This window comes from Podarcis bocagei, assembly GCF_964188305.1.
Source record: "Podarcis bocagei genome assembly, chromosome: 16".
NCBI classification, from domain to species: Eukaryota; Metazoa; Chordata; class Lepidosauria; order Squamata; family Lacertidae; genus Podarcis; species Podarcis bocagei.
The window spans coordinates 15,703,245-15,724,211 of NC_138142.1; the positions used below are offsets into that span (position 1 = coordinate 15,703,245).

Sequence of the window (20,967 nt, forward strand, 5' to 3'; positions counted from 1 at the left end):
AGTCCATTTGACAGCTTTTGACAGCTGTCAAATTCTGCTCCTCTATACAGGCTCCAAAGCAGGTCGCTCCCGGGCCCGGGAGGGAGGGTTGTTTGCCACAAAACAAAGACTCTTCCAACACTCCACTCTCCTGCTCAAATTTACCTTTCTAAATCTTGGAAGTTACTGTCTTTTTAAAACTCACCCTTTACAGGGTAGGCACTCCAGCTTAGCCTTATTTCATTGCTCTGGATCGTCTGCAAGGGGGTGTGTGGGGACTTCCTTTTGGCACACCCCCCGGTCGTCTCAAATTCAGAAGGTAAAAATTTTTAAGTTCAGTTCCAAATTACTCACGGGTTCTTTTTTCAGTCCGAATTTCAAGGAAGGAAGTCAGCGCTCTCCAGTTATGGCTCGCGGCTTCGCTCAGCGGCGGTAGCGGTCGACTCTCAGTGCCACGCCGTCCCCTGTATCCCCTCCGTAGCCTTTAAAAAGGCTCATTGCGAATCAGGGGGGGCGCTTAAGGCACCCGCCGAGTCTTCAGTCCGCAGGCTTCTGCGCCTGCGGTTTTTAAGGGTCCCCGTGTCGCCGGCACGGCAAAGACCCATCCACCGCTGAGCCGATTCCCTCCGGAGCTCGGAGGGAATCCGCCATTTCCCGATCGCGCCAACCCGGAAGTCCCCGGAGGTCCATTCTTAACCTGAAACTGTTCTTAACCTGAAGCACCACTTTAGCTAATGGGGCCTCACGCCGCCGCCGTGTGATTTCTGTTCTCATCCTGAAGCAAAGTTCTTAACCCGAGGTACTATTTCTGGGTTAGCGGAGTCTGTAACCTGAAGCGTATGTAACCTGAGGTACCACTGTACAAGATTTGAGAAAATGTGTGTGGGGTGGTGGGGAGGACAAAGCCCCACCCTTTAATCAGAGCTGAATTCAGACGTGCAAGTTCTGCCAGGGTCTATGTCAGGTGCAAATGTGAATTCACATAGCCGCAAGTGAAGTTGAGCAAAGAATTTCCAGGAGCCCAGTTGCAGCAGCAGCACCCTCCTTGAGACGTTTTCAGGTCGACCATTTTGTATCTGATAGCTTGTGAAGGTTGAATTTGCATGAACTGCAAAACCTCATTTAAACGGTGGTGTCAGAGACTGGACTGAAGAGGAGAAGGAGTGGGAGGGGTATCCCCTCCCTCCCTTCTCCTGTAGCTTCCAGAGAGAAGGAAGGCAGTCCTGATTTACAGCAGGGCTTGGAGGAAGATAACAGCTCAGAGATAGGCAGACAGCAGAGTTAGGAGAAGGGGGAGGGGAGAGAGAGCAGCTAGCTGACACGTCACTGGACAGCATAACTGACCCCCCTTCTCCCAAAATGCGGCCTTCATTAAGGGTGCAAGAACAAAGAGCACAGAGACAATTGTCCACGGACAGACGCCGTAGGAACAGGTGTTGTTGCTGGAGGGGAGAGGTGGAGGAGCTCAGTGCGAACAACTCCATTATGGAGGAATGTCCGGAATTCTTTGTCCTTACCGCGATGACTGAATAAATCACATGTATAATAATAATAATAATAATAATAATAATAATTTATTATTTATACCCTGCCTCTGGGTGGCTTCCAACAGATCATTAAAATACAGTAGTCTATTAAACATTAAAAGCTTCCCTAGACAGGGCTACCTTCAGATGTCTTCTAAAAGTCAGATTGTTTTTCTCTTTGACATCTGGTGGGAGGGTGTTCCACAGGGCAGGTGCCACTACCAAGAAGGCCCTCTGAAGGTTCCCTGTAACTTGGCTTCTCGCCGCGAGGGAACCGCCAGAAGGCCCTCAGCGTTTGGCTTCAGTGTCTGGGCAGAACGATGGGGGTGGAGACGCTCCTTCAGGTATACTGGACCGAGGCCGTTTAGAGCTTTAAAGGTCAGCACCAACACTTTGAACTGTGCTTGGAAACGTACTGGGATCCAATGTAAGAACTGGTTTGACAGGCCAGGGGCCTTGTAACTACAGTTTTGACAAGGTCATGCCAAAATTATGGACCTCTGCATAATGGTGTGATATGTCACTCTCTCAAGGCAAATCTTTAAAAATGTAGTATAAACACTGACAACTGGGAAAAACTGGCCTGTGAGCGCTCCAGTTGGAGAACAGCCTTTACCAATGGTGTCCTGGGCTTTGAAGACACTCGAACTCAGGACGCAAAGGAGAAATGTGCTAAGAGGAAGGCACGCTTGGAAAATCCACACTGTGATCAACTCCCGCACAGAAACCAATGTCCCCACTGTGGAAGGACGCATGGATCCAGAATTGGCCTCCACAGTCACTTACAGACTCATTGTTAAAACCGTGTTTATGGAAGACAATCTTACTCAGCTACGAGTGATTGCAGAAGAAGAAGAAGAAGAAGAAGAAGAAGAAGAAGAAGAAGAAGAAGAAGAAGAAGAAGAGGAGGAGGAGGAGGAGGAGGAGAGGTCATTTCTGTAAAAGAATCCATCTGTTTAAATAACTTGATATTCTTGCCAAAAAGAAATAAAGTTAAACTCAGCTCTTGCCTAATTCTGGTTTCTTTGCTTTATGGGGAAGGAGAGAGAAAGTTTTTGTCTCAGTTCCCCATCAGATGGTACCACAGTGGAACTTCGGAGTACTGGTGCCTTCCCATGCAAAACAGTGATAAACTGCCTCATCTTCAGCCTGGACATTGGAGATGGTTAAATAGCCGGTATCCTCAGAGGGAGAAGCGGTGAACCTATCTGGGACCCCGTCTCCCCTGGTGCTGGGACCATACCATAGAAAACGAGGAGGCTGCCCAGGTTTCTGTTGACACCAGCCAAAGGTCTGCCAGCTCCCCTTATTCTTAGAGCAGGAGAGGGTCACAGTCTGACCCAGGGACACAGACTGGGATCCCAGCTGGGTCAATGCTGGCTGTGAAATAACACCTTTGTAAAAAAAAAGAAGAGAAAAAGAAATGTATGATTCTCAATCCTCTCTGTTCTCACATATCACCTGAACTTTAAGGCACTATGATAAATAAACATTAAAGATATGCTCCCCCCCCCCCCATTTAGGCCAACTTAAGTCTACTTCTTTTTGTGTTTACCTAAACAGTAACTGAGAAGAACCAGGAAAAACAGAGTCCAGGCCATGGTGAGCTCTCTAACGCAAGGCGACTTTCTGAAGGTTAACAGGCAACTGTTGGTGGTCCTGCGTCTTTCCTTTGTTAAAACTTCCCAGAGCTGGTGAAGGATCTCTTGATGCAAATCCAGGCGATGCTCATTGGCTCTGTTAGAAAGCATTTGTCTGGAATAAATGATGCAGTAAGCAAAATACAATGGAACTGATTTGGATAAAGGTGATGTTTGCTTTTTAAAATGAGGAGGTTCTTGTCTTGTGAACTTGAGGCGATACTAGGTCAATTTACCACAAGGAAGCATGTGATTCAGACTGCTGCATTCTGGATCCTATTGTTCTAGGACCAATCAGGCTGCTGCATTCTGAATCCTATTGTTCTAGGACCAATCAGACTGCTGCATTTTGGATCCTATTCAACTCAGTACATAGCAGTAAATTATGTGAATTTATAGAATTAGCTAAACTAACGGCAGCCATAAGAAATCAGTCTAATCAAAGGAAGGAATGGCAATGTTTTGAGGAATATATGAAAAAACACTGTTCTAAAGAAAACATATTGATATGCATAGAATAAGTATGCAAAGAGGTACTAATTCAAGGTAAAATTATTAATAGATATAAAATGATCAATATAAGGACACAGTGTAAATAAGAGTATGCAGTAAAAGATGTTGAGTTGTGGTGGATGGAAGCCACACGGGTGCAAATTATAGTTCTTTATTAGTCTATATGAGTTCGGGTTTGGTAAAACATGGTTTATGAATTGTAATTATGTTTTTCATTTTCTTTCTGTTTGTGAATAATAAAATTAATAATAATAATAATATGCAAACCAATTTAAGCACTCCTTGTTGAAACAAGCCAACCCACCACCCTCCTTTCTCAGATTCAGGGACTCACAGGTGGGAATTAAAAAATAAAATCAGCTCCCAAACTCTGAAGCTTTGTCCAGGTTGCAATGGAAACTTCTCTCCATTGCAAACTGTGATTACAGGGGGGAAAGTGGCTCATCAGCACTGCTCCTCATGCAAATATCCTAAGAGAGTAGTCAGGCATAAGAAAAAACATTTTGATGCTTCGCTTCACCCCAACAGTTCGGTTTTTGTAACAATTTTCCGTTTTGTAATATAATTCACTATTATTTTAAAAAAAACAGGTAGGTGGCCCAACATTGTCCCCTGGAGGTTAAAGCCAGAACAGCAGAAACAACAAAACAGCTGCATCACATTTCAAATATGATGGAATATGCGAACATATAGAATAAGAGAGCAAGAGGAACATACATTTAAAGAAGACTGGAAAATATTGCTTGAATACACGGGGGGAAATTGTGTACACTCGAAAACGTTGGCATCATGAAGATAAATTCAACAGTGTAAATAAGTATTGATGGATGTAACAATGGAATACTGAATGGTTTAGTTTATGTAAAATATGCAAAACATTTAGGCAACTAGTTACAGGGTCTGCCGTAGTTGAAACAAAATAAAAAAAATTCCTTCCAGTAGCACCTTAGAGACCAACTAAATTAGTTACTGGTATGAGCTTTCGTGTGCAAGCACACTTCTTCAGATACACCTGATTGGCACCTGATTTTGGCACCTGATTGCATTAAATGTTGACAGGGAATGGGAACAAAAATAAGACTTTGTTCTTCTTATCCCTTCCCCCAATGTGCACCAGGTGTGGGGAACCTTTGGCCCTATCTACAGTACCCAGCAAGGCTGGCCCCTGGCCATGCTGTCTGGGAGGGGGCTGATGGGACTCGCAGTTCAGTAACACCTGGAGCACCAAGTGTTCCCCCTTTGGTCAGCCCAGTGTCTCATATTCTAGATTAGAGTCGCTGAACATTAGCACCTGAATGAGTTGGAAGGCACAGGAGATTTACTCATGAATAAAGAGCATTCTTCCTTTTCACTTCACACCGCAGTTGCAGGAAGTTTATGTGGTCATATAATTTTTGCCAAATCTGGTATAAGTGGACCAACATTGCCCCCTACAGATTAACGACAGGACTGCAGAGTTTGCTGCTCTAACAGAAGCCAGATACACTGAGATTTCCATGGCAAAGTTTCTCAGGGCCTGGAGGTGAGAGGAAAGATTTCCAAACACAACCCACTTGGAAATTTATATATATAAGACCCTGGCCAATTTCCAAGTGGGTTGTTTTACAATTTAAAATACTTCTTTTACATCCTTAAGATACCAATGGCTGCCCTCCTTTTCTTTCCATGGTTCATTTTACATATCATATAAGCCCCTGCATATTTTACAGAAACTATACAATTCAGCAGACTTCTGGGTTAGCGCGATCGGCTAATGGCGGATTCCCTCCGAGCTCCGGAGGGAATCTGCTCGACAGGGGCTGGGTCTTGCCGTGCCGCCGACACGGGGACCCTTAAAAACCACGGGCGCGGATGCCCGTGGACGTGGTGACTCGGCGGGCACCGTTAGCGCCCTCCCAACCTGCGAAGGAGCCTTTTTAAAGGCTACGGAACGGGTGACGGGGAGTGGCGTGGTGCTGTGAGTCCTCTGCTACCCCTGCTGAGTGAAGCCGCATGCCATTTGTCGGAGAGCGCTGACTTCTTCCTTCTAAAATTCAGACTTACCGTATTTTTCGCTCTATTGGACGCACCGGACCACAGGACGCACCTAGTTTTTAGAGGGGGAAATCAAGGAAAAAAATATTATCCCTCCCCCCAGCCACAAAGAGCAACGGACAGGCTGTGCGCAGCCTGTCTGCTTCTCCCAGAGCTTCTTGGGGCTGCGGGGGAAGCCCGGGTTCCCCCACCAGCCCCAAAGAGCAAAGAAGCCAAGACAGCGCACGGGATCCATAGCCGCGCAACCTCTCCAGCCAGGAGCTAAACCTCTCCAGCGCGGCTAAAGAAGAAGACAAGGCAGTCCAGGGCAGGCACCCACTGCCCTGGCTTCCTCTTTAGCCTTGCACAGCATCTTTAGTCTTGTGCAACGGGATGGATTGCGCCCGCTGTCCACCGGGGCTGGACTAGATGACTCCTGGGGTTCCCTTCCAACCTTGCAATTCTATGACCTCGGAAGGTGTTTGGGGTCTCCACCACTGGAGGCTTTTAAGCAGCGGTTGGGGGACCATCTGCCTGGCGTTCTTTAGCTGTGATTCCTACATTGTGAGGGGGCTGGGCTAGATGACCCTCAGGTGGCCCTCCCAACTCTATACAGTCCTACAGTTCTGCAGCAGGAGATCCACAGCCACTTAGAATCATAGAATCATAGAATTGGAATAGACCACAAGGGCCATCGAGTCCAACCCCCTGCCAAGCAGGAAACACCATCAGAGCACTTCACACAATGCCCACTCCCAATTTTCATCTGAGAGACATGTGGCTTCAGTGTCTAGGTAGGTACCCCCCTACTTGCCACACTTCCCCCACCTCACTTAAGCTGAGGGAATTCCTGCCCAGAGAAGCTCCCAGGTGAGGCAAGGGTTAAGATCTACCTCTGGTAGATCTCTTGCGGCTGGAGAGGCACGCAAGGCTAAAGAGGAAGCCAGGGCAGTGAACGGGATGGATCGCGCTCGCTGCCCTGGCTTCCTCCCACCACCCCCCACCCCCGGAGAGGCGCGCAAGTCCAAAGGGGAAGCCAGGCAGCGAACGGGATGGATCGCGCTCGCTGCCCTGGCTTCCCCTTTAGACATGCGAAGCCTCCCACCCCCCCCCACCCCCGGAGAGGCGCGCAAGTCTAAAGGGGAAGCCAGGCAGCGAGCGCGATCCATCCCGTTCGCTGCCTGGCTTCCTCCCACCCCCCCCACCCCCGGAGAGGCGCGCAAGTCTAAAGGGGAAGCCAGGCAGCGAACGGGATGGATCGCGCTCGCTGCCCTGGCTTCCCCTTTAGACATGCGAAGCCTCCCACCCCCCCACCCCCGGAGAGGCGCGCAAGTCTAAAGGGGAAGCCAGGCAGCGAGCGCGATCCATCCCGTTCGCTGCCTGGCTTCCTCCCACCCACCCCCCACCCCCGGAGAGGCGCGCAAGTCTAAAGGGGAAGCCAGGCAGCGAACGGGATGGATCGCGCTCGCTGCCCTGGCTTCCCCTTTAGACATGCGAAGCCTCCCACCCCCCCCACCCCCGGAGAGGCGCGCAAGTCTAAAGGGGAAGCCAGGCAGCGAGCGCGATCCATCCCGTTCGCTGCCTGGCTTCCTCCCACCCACCCCCCACCCCCGGAGAGGCGCGCAAGTCCAAAGGGGAAGCCAGGCAGCGAACGGGATGGATCGCGCTCGCTGCCCTGGCTCCTCTTTAGCCTTGCGAAGCCTCCCCCCGGCTGGAGAGGTTGTGCAAGGCTTTTCTAGAGGAGGGAGAAGGGACTGACTGGCGGCGTCAGTCCCTTCTCCCTCTTGGGGAAAAGCCCGCAAGAGCCGCGCGAAGCTTGTGTGGGGCTCTTGAGGGCTTTTCCTGCCTGCCTCCTCCCTGCATTCGCTCTATAGGACGCACAGACTTTTCCCCTTAGTTTTTAAGACGGGAAAAGTGCGTCCTATGGTGCGAAAAATACGGTAAATCAAGAACAACAACCCGTGAGTAATTTGGAACTGGACTTAAATTATTTCGTTTATGGATTTGGCACGAGCGGGGGAGGTGAAAAGAGGAAGTCCATCTCCCCCCCCATTGTAAACAGTTTAACAGCAAGGATCTGCCAACTAAGGTTGTGAGAAGAGCTGTCTGTTATTTTTTGTGATTGGATAAAAGATATTAATTCCACGGATTTAAAAAGACTAAGTTATTGTGCTGGAGGGCAAGAGTTTATTTGTTTTGACCAAGTACCACTTTTCTTGAGACCGGGAGTAACCCGTGAAAAGAGCCTGTTGAGGATTTACAGGAAGCTTTTGACAGCTGTCAAATCAGCTGTCAAAGTCCGGAAAATCTGAAAGCTTTAACTTTAGCCGGTTATTTTGCTACAAAGTATTGAAAGTAAAGAAAGATTGATACAAACAAAATTGACTTTTGGGTCGGAAGTGAAAGGAATACTAAGTAACCAGAATCCCTCTAGAGGGGATTCACGGACATTACAAGAATGGAAATAGGTCGGCAAATACGAGCTGAGTTGCAAGAGCTGGTTTTTCTCATGGGAAAGCTGCGAGAGATGTATGAGCAAGGCCATGTTTTGTCTACAAGTCCTACAAAGCCGAAATCAACAGAAAATATAGCTACTGAGATGGAAAAGGACTTGATGTTCAAAACACAGGCAGCTGGACAAGAAAAGAAATCAAAGATTGAAGAGGAGGAAAAGATACCTGTTAAAAAGGAGGAGCAGAAAGGTGGGGCGGCCGAAAAGCTACAGAAGACAAATGAGAGCCGAAGATCTGTCAAGACGACTTCAACCTCGACCAGAGTGAACGTTGGACTATTTGGGACATATGAATTTAAGAAACAGAGCTGGAGCTCCACCTTTAAACAAGTAGGCCTGGTTGAAAGAATCATCGCCAGTATTGAGAAAGTATCTTTTCAAGTTTGGGTACTTAATATAAGAGACTTCCAAAGAAGCCGGCTGAAAGGGACAGAAAGGGACTTGAGAGCCTCGGACGTAAGGTCACCAGGCTAAAAAGATGGACTAATGGCTTTTGGTTTGGGACTGAAACCGGGGAGGGAAAAGGAGGGTTTGGGAGCCCAAAGGGGGCCTGTTTTTTATTTTGCAGTGTAAAAATTTTCATGTCATTTATTATTATAAGAATGGGGAATTCGTGGATGGGAACTAGGGACAACTTTAGGAAAAGTATTCTCTTTTCTGCTTTTTTTCTTTTCTCTTTATATATGACTAAGGTATACAATTTTAATGTTAATGATTAATCTGAAGTAAATATAATAATGAAATAAGGGTTAAACTGACTATAAAGAAGTGTATTAACAATATATGGTTAAGACACTAAGGTTAAAAACTTGCTGAACAAAATATTGGAATTGGAATACAAGAAGGGGAGGCATGGGGAGGTCAAGAAAAGAAGCTACTGAAAAGGAGATTTAAAAAGTGGAACTTTCTTTGTTTTTTGGTTGTGTGTGTTTTCTTTGTTTTCTGATTTTTTCTTTGTACCTTTTGAAACGATAATAAATATTATTATTATTTTTTAAAAAACTATACAATTCAGTATTCCATTATTGCATCCATCAAAACTTGTTTACACTGCTGAATTTATCTAAATGCTGCCAGTGTTTTCAGCTGTACACAATTATTCCCCATATATTCAATAAATGTTTTCCAATCTTCTTTAAATGTATGCTCTTCTTGTTCTCTTATTCTATATGTTAAGTCTGTGAGTTTTGCATATCAAATTGCCTAGGGTCTTAAGGATGGGTGCTTAATAATTTTTCTGCCTCTTATAGTAATTGTAATGTGCTGTGTTGGGTGCTGCACGTTTAATTGTATTTTCATTGCCTGTTTCATTTCTTACATATTGCCTTTTATTGCATTACAGTGTGAATTTCCTAAGAAATAACAGAAACAATTAGAATACATTTAAAGAGCATGTTGACTCTAACAGGAAGCTGGGTGGGACCTGACACTTTCCTTTCTTATATCTCCCCAGGGCTGATGAATGGTCCTTTAATGGACATCCCATGTTCATTGGCTCTGTTAGAACTTTGTCTCTCTTCGGAGAATACAAAATGCAATATCAAAATGAGATGCAATATAACACTTTAGCAGAAAGGAGATTTAAAAATAGTATTAGCGATGGTGCTTGTCTGGTAGAAGATGACCTTAAGGAAGAAGCAGGATAATTCTTCCTTATCAAGGCTGATGGGGATATCTCAAGGGAAGAGGGATAAAGGGGTATGAAAGTTTAATGGCAAAGGATGTGACTTGCATGTGGAAGGTCCAGTCCCTCGCACCAGAGATAAATAGATCAAGCAGCAGATGGTGGGAAAGATCTTGAGATTCTGGAGTGAGAAGAAGAATATAGAATATTGGACTGGGTTACTGCTTTTTGAACATTCATTGTGACTTGTTTGCAAGGAAATTAAAAAACAACGACAACCCAGCTATTTATTTATTAACAGGGTTGCCATGTTTCAAAATGTGAAAATCCGGACACAAAAGTTGATGATCGAACCAATAAGTCAAAGAAAAAATCTAATGAAAGTGATTGGTTTAAATTTGATTTAAGAAGTTGCTGAAGAAATGTGAAACAAGGATGCAGAATAGGGAAGGTATGGGGAAGTCCAGGAAATAAGGTATATGAAAATAAGGTTAAGAAATTATACGTGTTTATTTGTTTGTATGTTATTGTTATTGTCTTATTTATAGTTTGTTTTTATTATGTGTTTGGAAAATTAATAAAAATTATTAAAAAAAAACAAAACAAAAGTTGATGATCGTTGTCAGGGGCTGCCTCAGGTCTCAGCTCACAAAAGACCAACGCCAAGCTCTTCTTATATACAAGGATGTTTATTGCAGTTCATTATTGGTTCCACAACCGAGGCGTGCAGCCCCGCGTCTCTTAGCCTAGACGTTTGAAGTCCCCTCTGAGTCGGTTCCGCCCCTACACCAGTTTAAGAGGCTTGTGCTAGCCCACCTCTTCCTGTCCTTTCTTTTCCGCAGGGTCTTTCTGCCCCCCTGGGTTCCTTCCCTCCTGCTTTCTCCTGACGCGGATTCCTCAGATGCCTGCTCCCCCCTCCTTCGTGCTTTGGGGCCAGGCTCCTCCTCCGGGCTCTCTGCATTTCCGCGCGCCTCCACATTTGAACTTGGCGCGCGTTCGCTACCCCTGACCTTCCTCTTGACAGTTACACTACTCCCTGTACTACTCTCCTCCCCTTCCGGCAGGACGTCCTGCCCCGATCTCCTTCCCCTGTCTCCTTCCTGCTCTGCTCCGTGTGTCACACTGGGAACTCCACCCTCTTCACTCCGTTCCTGCTGGGAAGCCGACTCCGATCTCCCACTCCCACTCGGGGTTTCCCTGCTGCTTCCCTGCTCCTGGCAAGTCCCCCTTGTGACCCCCCCTTGGCTTGACCAGGGGCGCCCCCTTCTGGGAATCCTCCGATTCACTTGAGAGACTCATGGAAGACCTCAAGTCATTGTCATCCTCTTCCTCACTGTCCTGGGGTTCTTCCCCATCGCTCTCCGTCTCCCCCCTCACCTGTGCCTCTGTCCCTGAACCCCTGACAATCGTTTTTTGGCAAAGTTGTTGAGCTTTGACCTAGCCATCAAGGAGAATTAAGAACTGAAGGCTGCAGTTTATTGCAGAGCTGTGTCAGATATTTACGGTGAGGCCATTTCTCTAAATGCATTCCAGTGTCCAAAATAATCTGATATCATACTACATTCTTGTCAAAAACAGTCTGAGCTCATTCAGGCCCAACTCTGCTCTTGAGGAACTCAGGTTTTGTTGTGGCAGGGTAGAAGAGAAAAGGTTTTTGTCTCAGTTCCCCATCAGATTATATCACTGTGATACATCCAGCTACCAGTGCTCTCGCTGGCACCACAGTAATAAACGGCCTCATCTTCAGCCTGGGTGTTGGAGATGGTTAAAGAGCCAGTGTTCCCGGATTCAGAGCCAGTGAACCGATCTGGGATCCCTTCTCCCCTGTCGCTGGAGCCATACCACACAAAGCTAGGAGCCTGTCCAGGTTTCTGTTGATACCAGTGAAAGTATCCCCAGCTACCACCACTACTTGCAGAGCAGAAGAGTTTCACAGTTTGGCCCAAGGACACAGACTGGGAGCCTGTCTGAGTCACTGTTGGCTGTGAATTGGCACCTTTTGAAAAAGAAAAAGAATAGCATGACTCTCCATCCTCTGTGTTCTCAAATATCACTGGAGCTTTAGGTTTCCATAATAAATAAAAACTACAAGTAATTTTGGTTTTATCTCTCAGGTCTACATGAGGTTACCTGTTTGCATCCTTACCTGAACAGTAACTGAGAAGGGCCAGGAAAAACAGAGCCCAGGCCATGGTGAGGGGCTTTCTCAAACACAAAAGCAACTGGCTGGGACCTCACCCTTTGCTTTCTTAAGTCCTCTAGGGTTGGGGAATGTCCCCCTTTATGCAAATGCACCCAGATTTGCATAAATGATTTTTTTTAAAAAAAATGAGAATGGGTCTTGTCTTGTACACAGCGAACGTTTCCCACCATGGAAACATGCCTCGCAAAGGATGCATGCTCATTCACATGCCGTGTGTCCCCCCCCCCCAGCAGCTATGTACATTTTAGAATTATTTTATGTGTTGTAAGCTGCCCAGATAGGTGGGACATTAATAATCATCCTCATTATTATAATCATTTCGCCCCTGTAGATACATACAGTGGTACCTCAGGTTACATACGCTTCAGGTTACAGACTCAGCTAACCCAGAATGAACTGGGTGCTTCAGGTTAAGAACAGTTTCAGGTTAAGTACTGACCTCCGGAACGAATTAAGTACTTAACCCGAGGTACCACTGTACTATATATTGTCTAATGATAATGTATATGATATGTGAGAATTGCTCCTTTTTAAAACAGAAGGGGGAGCAGGTGCTCACCCCCTGCTGAGACCCCCCCCCCCCAATTTGCAACAGCTGCCCTCCGCACCTGACTCTGGCTGGGGTGGAAAGATTAAAGGGGTGAAATTGTTGGTTTGATGTGAATGTTTTTTGGACGAGGGAAAGTTGAGGTTTTATTTATTTTTGTTTATTCATTAATGGGGCTGATGATTGCTTTGTTTATTATTTGAGCGTGTTTTTTAATAGATGTTATATGAAATATCACTGTGTTGTTAAAACCAGGAATGGGGGGGCAGTTAAACGACTCCCCCCAAATCCCAAGTCCCCACCACAGCCTCGAACTAAGGCCAGGTCAATGACACAAGCGCCATACATAGACAACAGCAAAGAGGCTCAGAAAAGCAGTCTATAAAATGGTAGCAATTAGCGGAGACCATGTATGGAACTCTGACATTCCCATATGGAATCAAATAATCGCCCAAATTCAACAGTTTGGCGGATTTCCTTGGTTCCAAAGGCTGATGACTCCTCTGAAAGAGGGGAATCCAGGGCTCCCCCTGCCTCCAGAATCCCTTAAGCATAAGGTCACGTACTCCTTGCCCCACCATAAGGTGTGAACTTAGCCTCACAAGAGTGTTGTGTATTGAGTCAAAGGATTTTATATCTGTATTATTATTGTCTGTATTTGCATTAGGGTAAAGTAACTGCTTTTTGGTTTCAAAGGGTACAGCTACTATTGGTTCATTTAAGCTGCTGTATTTGGATCCTCTGTCTTATTGGTTTCCTCCAAAAGGCAGGACTGTGATTGCCTGATATTGTTCCCTCCAAAATGTATCCTTTCTAGCTAGTTCCCTGTCCCTATAAAAGTAGCTTTCCCCTCCTCAGGCCTCAGTCTTGTTTGCTTTAATAAAGAAGTGTTACTAGAGAACTGTCTCCAGCATATTATGTCAAGAGAGCTGAAATCACAAACCCCACGTCACAACAAAGAGGAGGAGATCAAGGGCAGCACATACCCCAGACCGAAATCCATCCGGATGGAGGATTGAATCCTGATACAGTACTTTCAAAGGAGGAGCTCAGGAAAGCCTTGCAGCTAGGGAGATGTGTAAATACTTTTATTGTTCTTTGGGGAAGAGGTTAGTTAAAAGGTGCTGGGAATGGGGAGCTATTGACAGGGGTGGGTGTGATGGGCTCATGTTTCTACACGCCAAACACTCCTACTTTGTGACATATTTGTGATTTTTCGATGATGCTGTTGGATAATGTATTATGGGAAATGGGGAGGGGTCTTAAAAGTTCACGCAACCCCATGCTCAGGGTTCCTACTCTGTGTGTATTTGAACCTTCTTGCAAGAAATAAAGATCAGGTCTGCTGACTGTTATTTGCTTCTTTAACTTGACTGGAGAATCCTTCTTTTGCTGACCAGAGAGACCCATGAGGAGTGGCACCCCGATGAACTGGGCAGCGGAGTAAATTCACACCCCAAATATTTTCCTTATCAGCATTAATGTATCATATGATACCCCCTACTTTCCCCCACCCCAAGGTGTTGTGTGCTGTGTATCTTTTTACTGTCTCTTGGAGATCTTCAGGTGACAAGTGAGTAATCAATGAAATGAAGGAGCAAAATGGGAATAAGAAAAGATCCATCAAGATTTTGGGGGAAATTCCTTTTCTAATGGGGGTACAGATTGCTGGTGCAGTTGGTGGGTGGGTGGTCCTGCCATTGAAATGTGTCAGAGCCCAGATGGCCTCACTGAGCCTTACAAATCTAGATATCAAAAGATATTCTGGCACAGATGAATGATGCTCCAGGGATCTAGTCCGTTCTGCACTCTGGGGAGGAAGAGAACAGGTTTTTGTCTCAGTTCCCCATTAAGTTGTATCACTGTGAAACATGATACTACCGGTGTGCTCCCAGTCAACACAGAAATAAACTGCCTCATCTTCAGCCTGGATGTTGGAGATGGTTAAATAGCCAGTGTTCCCAGAGGAAGAGCCCGTGAACCGGTCCGGGATCCCTTCTCCCCTCTTGTCGGCACCATAGAGCACAAAACGAGGAGCGTCTCTGGGCTTCTGTTGATACCAGTAAAAGCTGTCCAAGCTCCCACTACTTTTGGAGCAGGGGAGTTTAGTCGTCTGGCCCAGAGACACAGACTGGGAGTCTGGCTGAATGACCGCTGGCTGTGAATGGACACCTTTACAGCAACAGACAGAAAAAGACAGAGAAACTTTCCTCTTTATCATTTGTCCCCTCCGGCATCACAACAGACTGTGTGGACTCATGGATGGTTGGTTGGCTGAGTGGGTGTGTAAGTCCTACCATATTATTTATTTGTTTTAAAATATTTATACCCCACTATTCAGGAAAAAACATATCACAGCAGTCTGCAACAATCAGATGTAAATCATACAGTAAAAACATAACCATTTAATATCAGAGATCAGCTAACTATTAGAGAAGGATATTTTCCTAATTGTCAGCGTAAGATGGCAGTCACAGAGAAGTGAGTGCAAAGCCCTTTGGCTTGAGACTTTGAAAGATCTTAAGGCACAGAGAAAATGAGCTCTTCATTCTTCACTCCGGATTGGAAGATCAAAGGTTTTTGTCGCAGTTCCCCATCAGATTGGACCACCGCCAAACATGTTGCTGTCATACTCCCAGGCACCACAGTAATAAACTACCTCATCTTCAGCCTGGATGTTGGAGATGGTTAAATAACCAGTGGTCCCAGAGGAAGAACCAGTGAACCGATCCAGGATCCCATCTCCCCAGGTGCTGATACCAGCAAGCACAAAGTGAGGAACCTGCCCAGGTATCTGTTGATTCCAGTGAAACCTGCTCCAGCTACCACCACTATTTTGAGAGCAGGAGAGTTTCAGTTTCATCTGGGGACACAGACTGGGAGACTGGCTGAGTCAAGGCTGGCTGTGAAGTGACACCTTGCAAAAAAGGAAAATCAAATACTTTGATCCTCTGTGCTCCCCAATACTGCAGGAGCAATATGTTTCTTTGATAACCATCTTAGATTCTTCTTCTTCTTCTTGTCTCTTGCACTTACCTAAGATTATCTCTTTGCCTCCTTACCTGAACAGTAACTGAGAAGAGCCAGGAAAAGCAGAGCTGGGGCCATGGTGGACTCTCCAAAGGAGGGAGGTTTTCTGAGTCATACAGGGAACTGGCTGAGACTTCGCCCTCCCCTTGCTTAAATCCCCCAGAGCTGAGGATTCATGCAAATCCATTCCTGTGCCTTCATTGGCTTTTCTACTGGGAATGCAAATGTGCAATAATAAAGACCAAAACAAATTTGCACTAAATACCCTGAAAGAGCCAACCTTTCATGGGGAATATGTGTGAGGCATAGTCCCCAAATGCCAAGACCATCATCAAAACCCTTAAGCTTCTCACTTTGTCATGCAGTCTCAAATTCCCCTCTTTGTTGCCATAGGCTAACTGGGAATGCCTTCACTGGAAATGGGGGAAGAGAGAGTTAAGAATTGAGGGCTGCAATTTATTGGTGAGCTGTGCCAGATATTTACGGTGAGGCCATTTCTCTCAATGCATTCCTGTGTCTAAATAATCTGATATCACTCTACATTGTTGTCAAAAACAGTCTGAGCAGATTCAGCCCAACTCTGCTCTTGAGGAACTCAGGTTTCGTTGTGGCAGGGCAGAAGAGTGAAGGTTTTTGTCTCACTTCCCCATCAGATTGTATCACTGTGGAACTTGTCACCACCGGTGTCCTCCCAGGCACCACAGATATAAACTGCCTCATCTTCAGCCTGGGTGTTGGAGATGGTTAAAGAGCCAGTGTTCCCGGATTCAGAGCCAGTGAACCGATCTGGGATCCCTTCTCCCCTGGTGCTGGAGCCAGACCACACAAAGCGAGGAGCCTGTCCAGGTTTCTGTTGATACCAGTGAAAGCTGTACCAGCTACCACCACTACTTTTAGAGCAGGAGAGTTTCACAGTTTGGCCCAAGGACACAGACTGGGAGCCTGTCTGAGTCAGTGTTGGCTGTGAATTGGCACCTTTTGAAAAAAGAAAAAGAATAGCATGACTCTCCATCCTCTGTCTTCTCAAATATCACTGGAGCTTTAAGTTTCCATAATAAATAAACATAATAAATGAATATATATATTATAGTTTATTGTGCTGTTGGCTCCACGGCAAAAGAGATGTTGTTCCTTCCCATCCTTACCTGAGGAGTAACTGAGAAGGGCCAGAAAAACCAGAGTCCAGGCCATGGTGAGCTCTCTTATCCAAACAGGCAACTGGCTGGAACCTCAGCCTTTCGCTTCTTAAATGGCCTGGAGCTGATGAATGGCCACTTCATGCAAATCCAGACTGTGCTCATTGGCTCTGCTAGAACTGCATGTCTGTATTTGGAATGCATGATTAAGTAGGTCAAACAGATGCAATAGGACTGATTTGGGGGGGGGGAGAGAGAGAGGGGGAGAGAGAGGACCTGAAGTAGAAGTAGGATGATTTGCCATGATCAAGGCTGATTGGGACTGTCACTCATGGGAAGAGAGAAAGAACTGGGCTCACAGCTTAGTGGTAAAGGCAGTGGCGTAGCGTGGGGGGTGCAGGGGTGGGCGGCCGCAACATCTGGGTGGGGCACGCTCGCACTCGCAGCTCTCTGCCCCTACTAAAATCCACGGGTTAGGGGGCGCAAATTATTTGCCTTGCCCCGGGTCCTGACAACCCACGCTACCCCACTGGGTAAAGGACATGAAATGTGCATGCACAAGACACAGTCCCTGGCACCTCCAATTTAAAAAGGACTCAGGTAGTAAATGATGGGTTAATACCCCTTTCGAGATGCTAGCATCAGAATAAGAAGCCTGGAAAATGGATTGATTTTTGTTCTGATTTAGTTGCAGGGAGGTTAGATGGCATTGTGTCAAAGAAATGTTCTCCCACACTTTACCCACTCTCTTGGGGCCCCCAAAAAAATTTAAGGGAAATTCTGCATGTGCAAATGGCTTTAGATACCTATTAGGTTCAAAAATTACCATATAGCATATATTCAACACAAAAAACAGCGACAATTTGTTGTTGACGAAGGACAGCTGGACATATAAAGGTCTGGACATTACCTTCAGTAGCTTAGGGCCTCCTCAAACCTAAATCTAGCCCTGCTTGAGTTCCATGCATGAGTAACAGCCAAATAAACTGTTCATCTGTTACTGAACTCTGTCTTCATACTGCAGGTGCAAGGACATCTGGGGACTCCAGAAATGAATTATGTCAAAGGTAGATAAACTGAACCAATGTCTCCCCTTGTGTCTAAAGCTCAGATTATCACCAAGGATGTATATAACGTTGCAGAATAAAACATCTTTTTTTAAAAATCAGATTTACCAGAGTAGAACTGAAGATTTCTTTTTAAGCAAGCTTATCATAAAGGAAGCAGTTTTCAGTCAAATATCAGGTTGGTCTCTTTGCTCTGCAGTCACCTCCCCTTTCACTCTACGATGTGCATGAAAAGGTATCCTTGAATGCCTATTTCAAACACCATTGCCAAGCACTCCTTGGGAATCGGAGGAAATTATGAATGGATACGTTTTGAGTATCCTGGCTAGAACACTGTCACCAGCTCTCTTCCTGGACCTGATTTTGTGCTGTGTTTCTGCATGTAAAAGGTAAAGGACCCCTGGATGGTTAAGTCCAGTCAAAGGCGACTATGAGGTTGTGGTGCTCATCTCACTTTCAGGCCAAGGGAACTGGCGTTTGTCTGCAGAGAGCTTTCCGGGTCATGTGGCCAGCAGGACTAAACCACTTCTGGCGCAACAGGACACTGTGATGGAAAACAGAGCGCACGGAAACGCCGTTTACCTTCCTGCCGCAGTGGTACCTATCTATCTACTTTCACTGGTGTGCTTTTGATCTGCTAGGTTGGCAGGTGCTGGAACAGAGCAACAGGAGCTCATTCTGTTGCGGGGATTCAAACTGCTGACCTTCTGAGTAGCAAGCCCAAGAGGCTCAGTGGTTTAGACCACAGCGCCCCCTGCTGGTAGGTGGGGGTCTAATGGTTTTTCCAGAGGGTGGGGGAGACAACGAAAACCACCACTGACTTCAATCTGCACTGTGAATACATAACGCCATAACAAAAAGAAAGGCAACAGAATTTATTTTCATAAGGGAGACTGGGAGGAGGCAGCAGTGGTCACATCTCTGTTGGGGGCCAGATCAGAAGGAAACACAGTGAAGACACTGCCGGATTTATGTATAAGCTAAACAAGCTATAGTTTAGGGCCCCACTCTCTTGGGGGGCAAAAATTTAAAGGAATAAAACTGGATGTCTATTTCCAAAATATAAGATAAAAACAAATAAAGTAAAACCTACAAACAGCAACGGTGTTTTGTGTTGTGTAGGCTCCTATGATGTAAGTAATGGGGCCCGCCTGCTAGCCTGCTCCCTAAAATATCACTGGTTTGCTCATTTCTATATATAGAAATGCATGTGCGAATGGCTTTAGATACCGATTAGGTCCATAAATTACCATATAGCATATATTCAACACAAAAAACAGCAACAAATTGTTGATGACAAAGGACAGCTGGACATGTCAAGCGCCCCATTACCTTCAGTAGCTTAGGGCCTCGTCAAACCTAAATCCCGCCCTGCATGGAGAGCACAATCTTTCCCGCCTGGCAAAAGGGACACACTGCGAGGGAGGTGCAGAACTGGCAATGAGGCATTCGGAGGAATGTGGGAAGAAGGAGGAAACTTTGGAAGGCTGCTTGTCCCAGTTGCAGAGGGAACAAGTCAGATCAGGCAAGCAGAAAGGGTGGCTCCTTCTACTGCAGGGGTCAAAAAGAAAGAGGGAATGCCCAGAATTCCCAGAAGGAAGATGCAATTCCAACCAAGGAAGAATGGCTAAGCTGAAATGGCAAAACTTGCTGGAAGAATCAGAAACCAACTTTAAATAAAGAATGGGGAAGGTAAATAATGCATTTGAAAAATCATTGTAAACCATTAAATTCATTAGCATAATTAACTTGAAACTTGTAGATAAAATTTGCATTAAGGATTACCTGGGGTTTATAAATAATTGGAATTAGAAAGGTGATGCAGAATGAAACCACAAAAGAAGGAGAGGTAAGTCAAAGGGGATATTTGTAGCATACAGTGGTACCTCGGGTTAAGTACTTAATTTGTTCTGGAAGTCTGTTCTTAACCTGAAACTGTTCTTAACCTGAAGCACCACTTTAGCTAATAGGGCCTCCTGCTGCTGCTGCACCACCGCTGCACAATTTCTGTTCTCATCCTGTTCTTAACCAGAGATAATATTTCTGGGTTAGCTGATTCTGTAACCTGAAGCATATGAAACCCGAGGTACCACTGTATTGTGTTTCTATTTGATGTTTGTACAAATGAAAAAGTCAAAAATGAGAGAGAGAGAGAGAGAGAGAGAGAGAGAGAGAGAGAAGGCATTGGGGGAAAGGTGCCCTCATTTCTAAGTATAGAGCAGGCAAACCTCAATCACACAGAGTTATGCCCATGAGTGAATCAGTTTTCCCTTCTCTAAGAAGAAGAGAGAAGGTTTTTGTCTCAGTTCCCCATTAGATTGTACCACTGTGATACCCCTTCAAGATATTGTACTCCCAGTCAGAACAGTAATAAACGGCCTCATCTTCAGTCTGGATGTTAGTGATACTTAAATAGCCGGTGTTCCCAGAGGAAGAAGGAGTGAACCGATCTGGAATTCCGTCTCCCCTGGTGCTGGAGCCATAGAGCAGAAAGCGAGGAGCCTGCCCAGGTTTCTGTTGATACCAATGAAATGCATCCCAGCTACTACCACCATTTCTGGTGCAGGAGAGTTTTGCAGTTTCACCTGGAGACATAGACTCAGAAGCAGGCTGAGTCAAACTTGGTTGTGAAGTCACACCTTTACGAAAAGGGGGGAAAGAGAAAAAGGACCTTGGTTCAGTTTCCATGTTTCAAATCTCAAAGAAGCATGATGTTCCTTTGCTAAATACATAATGTTAGTAGGTGAGATGTTCTCCTGTGTGGAGCGAGTCCTTCATAGTCTTACCTGCACAGTAGCTGAGAAGGGCTAGGAAAACCAGAGGCCAGGCCATGGTGAGCTCTCTAAAGGAGTGTAACTTCACTACAGAAGGAGACATAGTTGGGCTCTTCTTCCTCTTCTCCAAATTTCCTGAGAAATGCCAAGCAGGTCCTTCATGAAAATTTATTCTCTGGTCCTTGGATCCGCAAGAATGTCTTTATTGGCTTACTTGGGGGAGTGCACAGCCAATGCTAATTAGATAAATTTGCATGAAACTCTTGTAGGCAGTCCTCACTTTGGCCAGGATGAAAGGGAAGTGGCAATGGTGCAATCAGGGCAGGACTTGGGGAGGCAAGCAGATGTCGTGGGCCAACTCCACAAAACGAGGGTCTCTAAAATGTAGCAGTACTGGCTCAAC

At 45.8% G+C, this 20,967-nt stretch overlaps 1 protein-coding gene and 1 gene segment (V, D, J or C); both read right to left on the bottom strand.

The window, feature by feature from the left end:
- Positions 1 to 15,435, bottom strand: part of LOC308575971 (immunoglobulin lambda constant 6-like) — a 73,230-nt gene extending 57,795 nt beyond the window's left edge. The window contains exon 1 of the C gene segment in view: positions 15,173 to 15,435.
- Positions 1 to 20,967, bottom strand: part of LOC308575987 (immunoglobulin lambda-1 light chain-like) — a 106,945-nt gene that overhangs the window by 66,880 nt on the left and 19,098 nt on the right. The gene's annotated exons all lie outside the window — the stretch shown is intronic.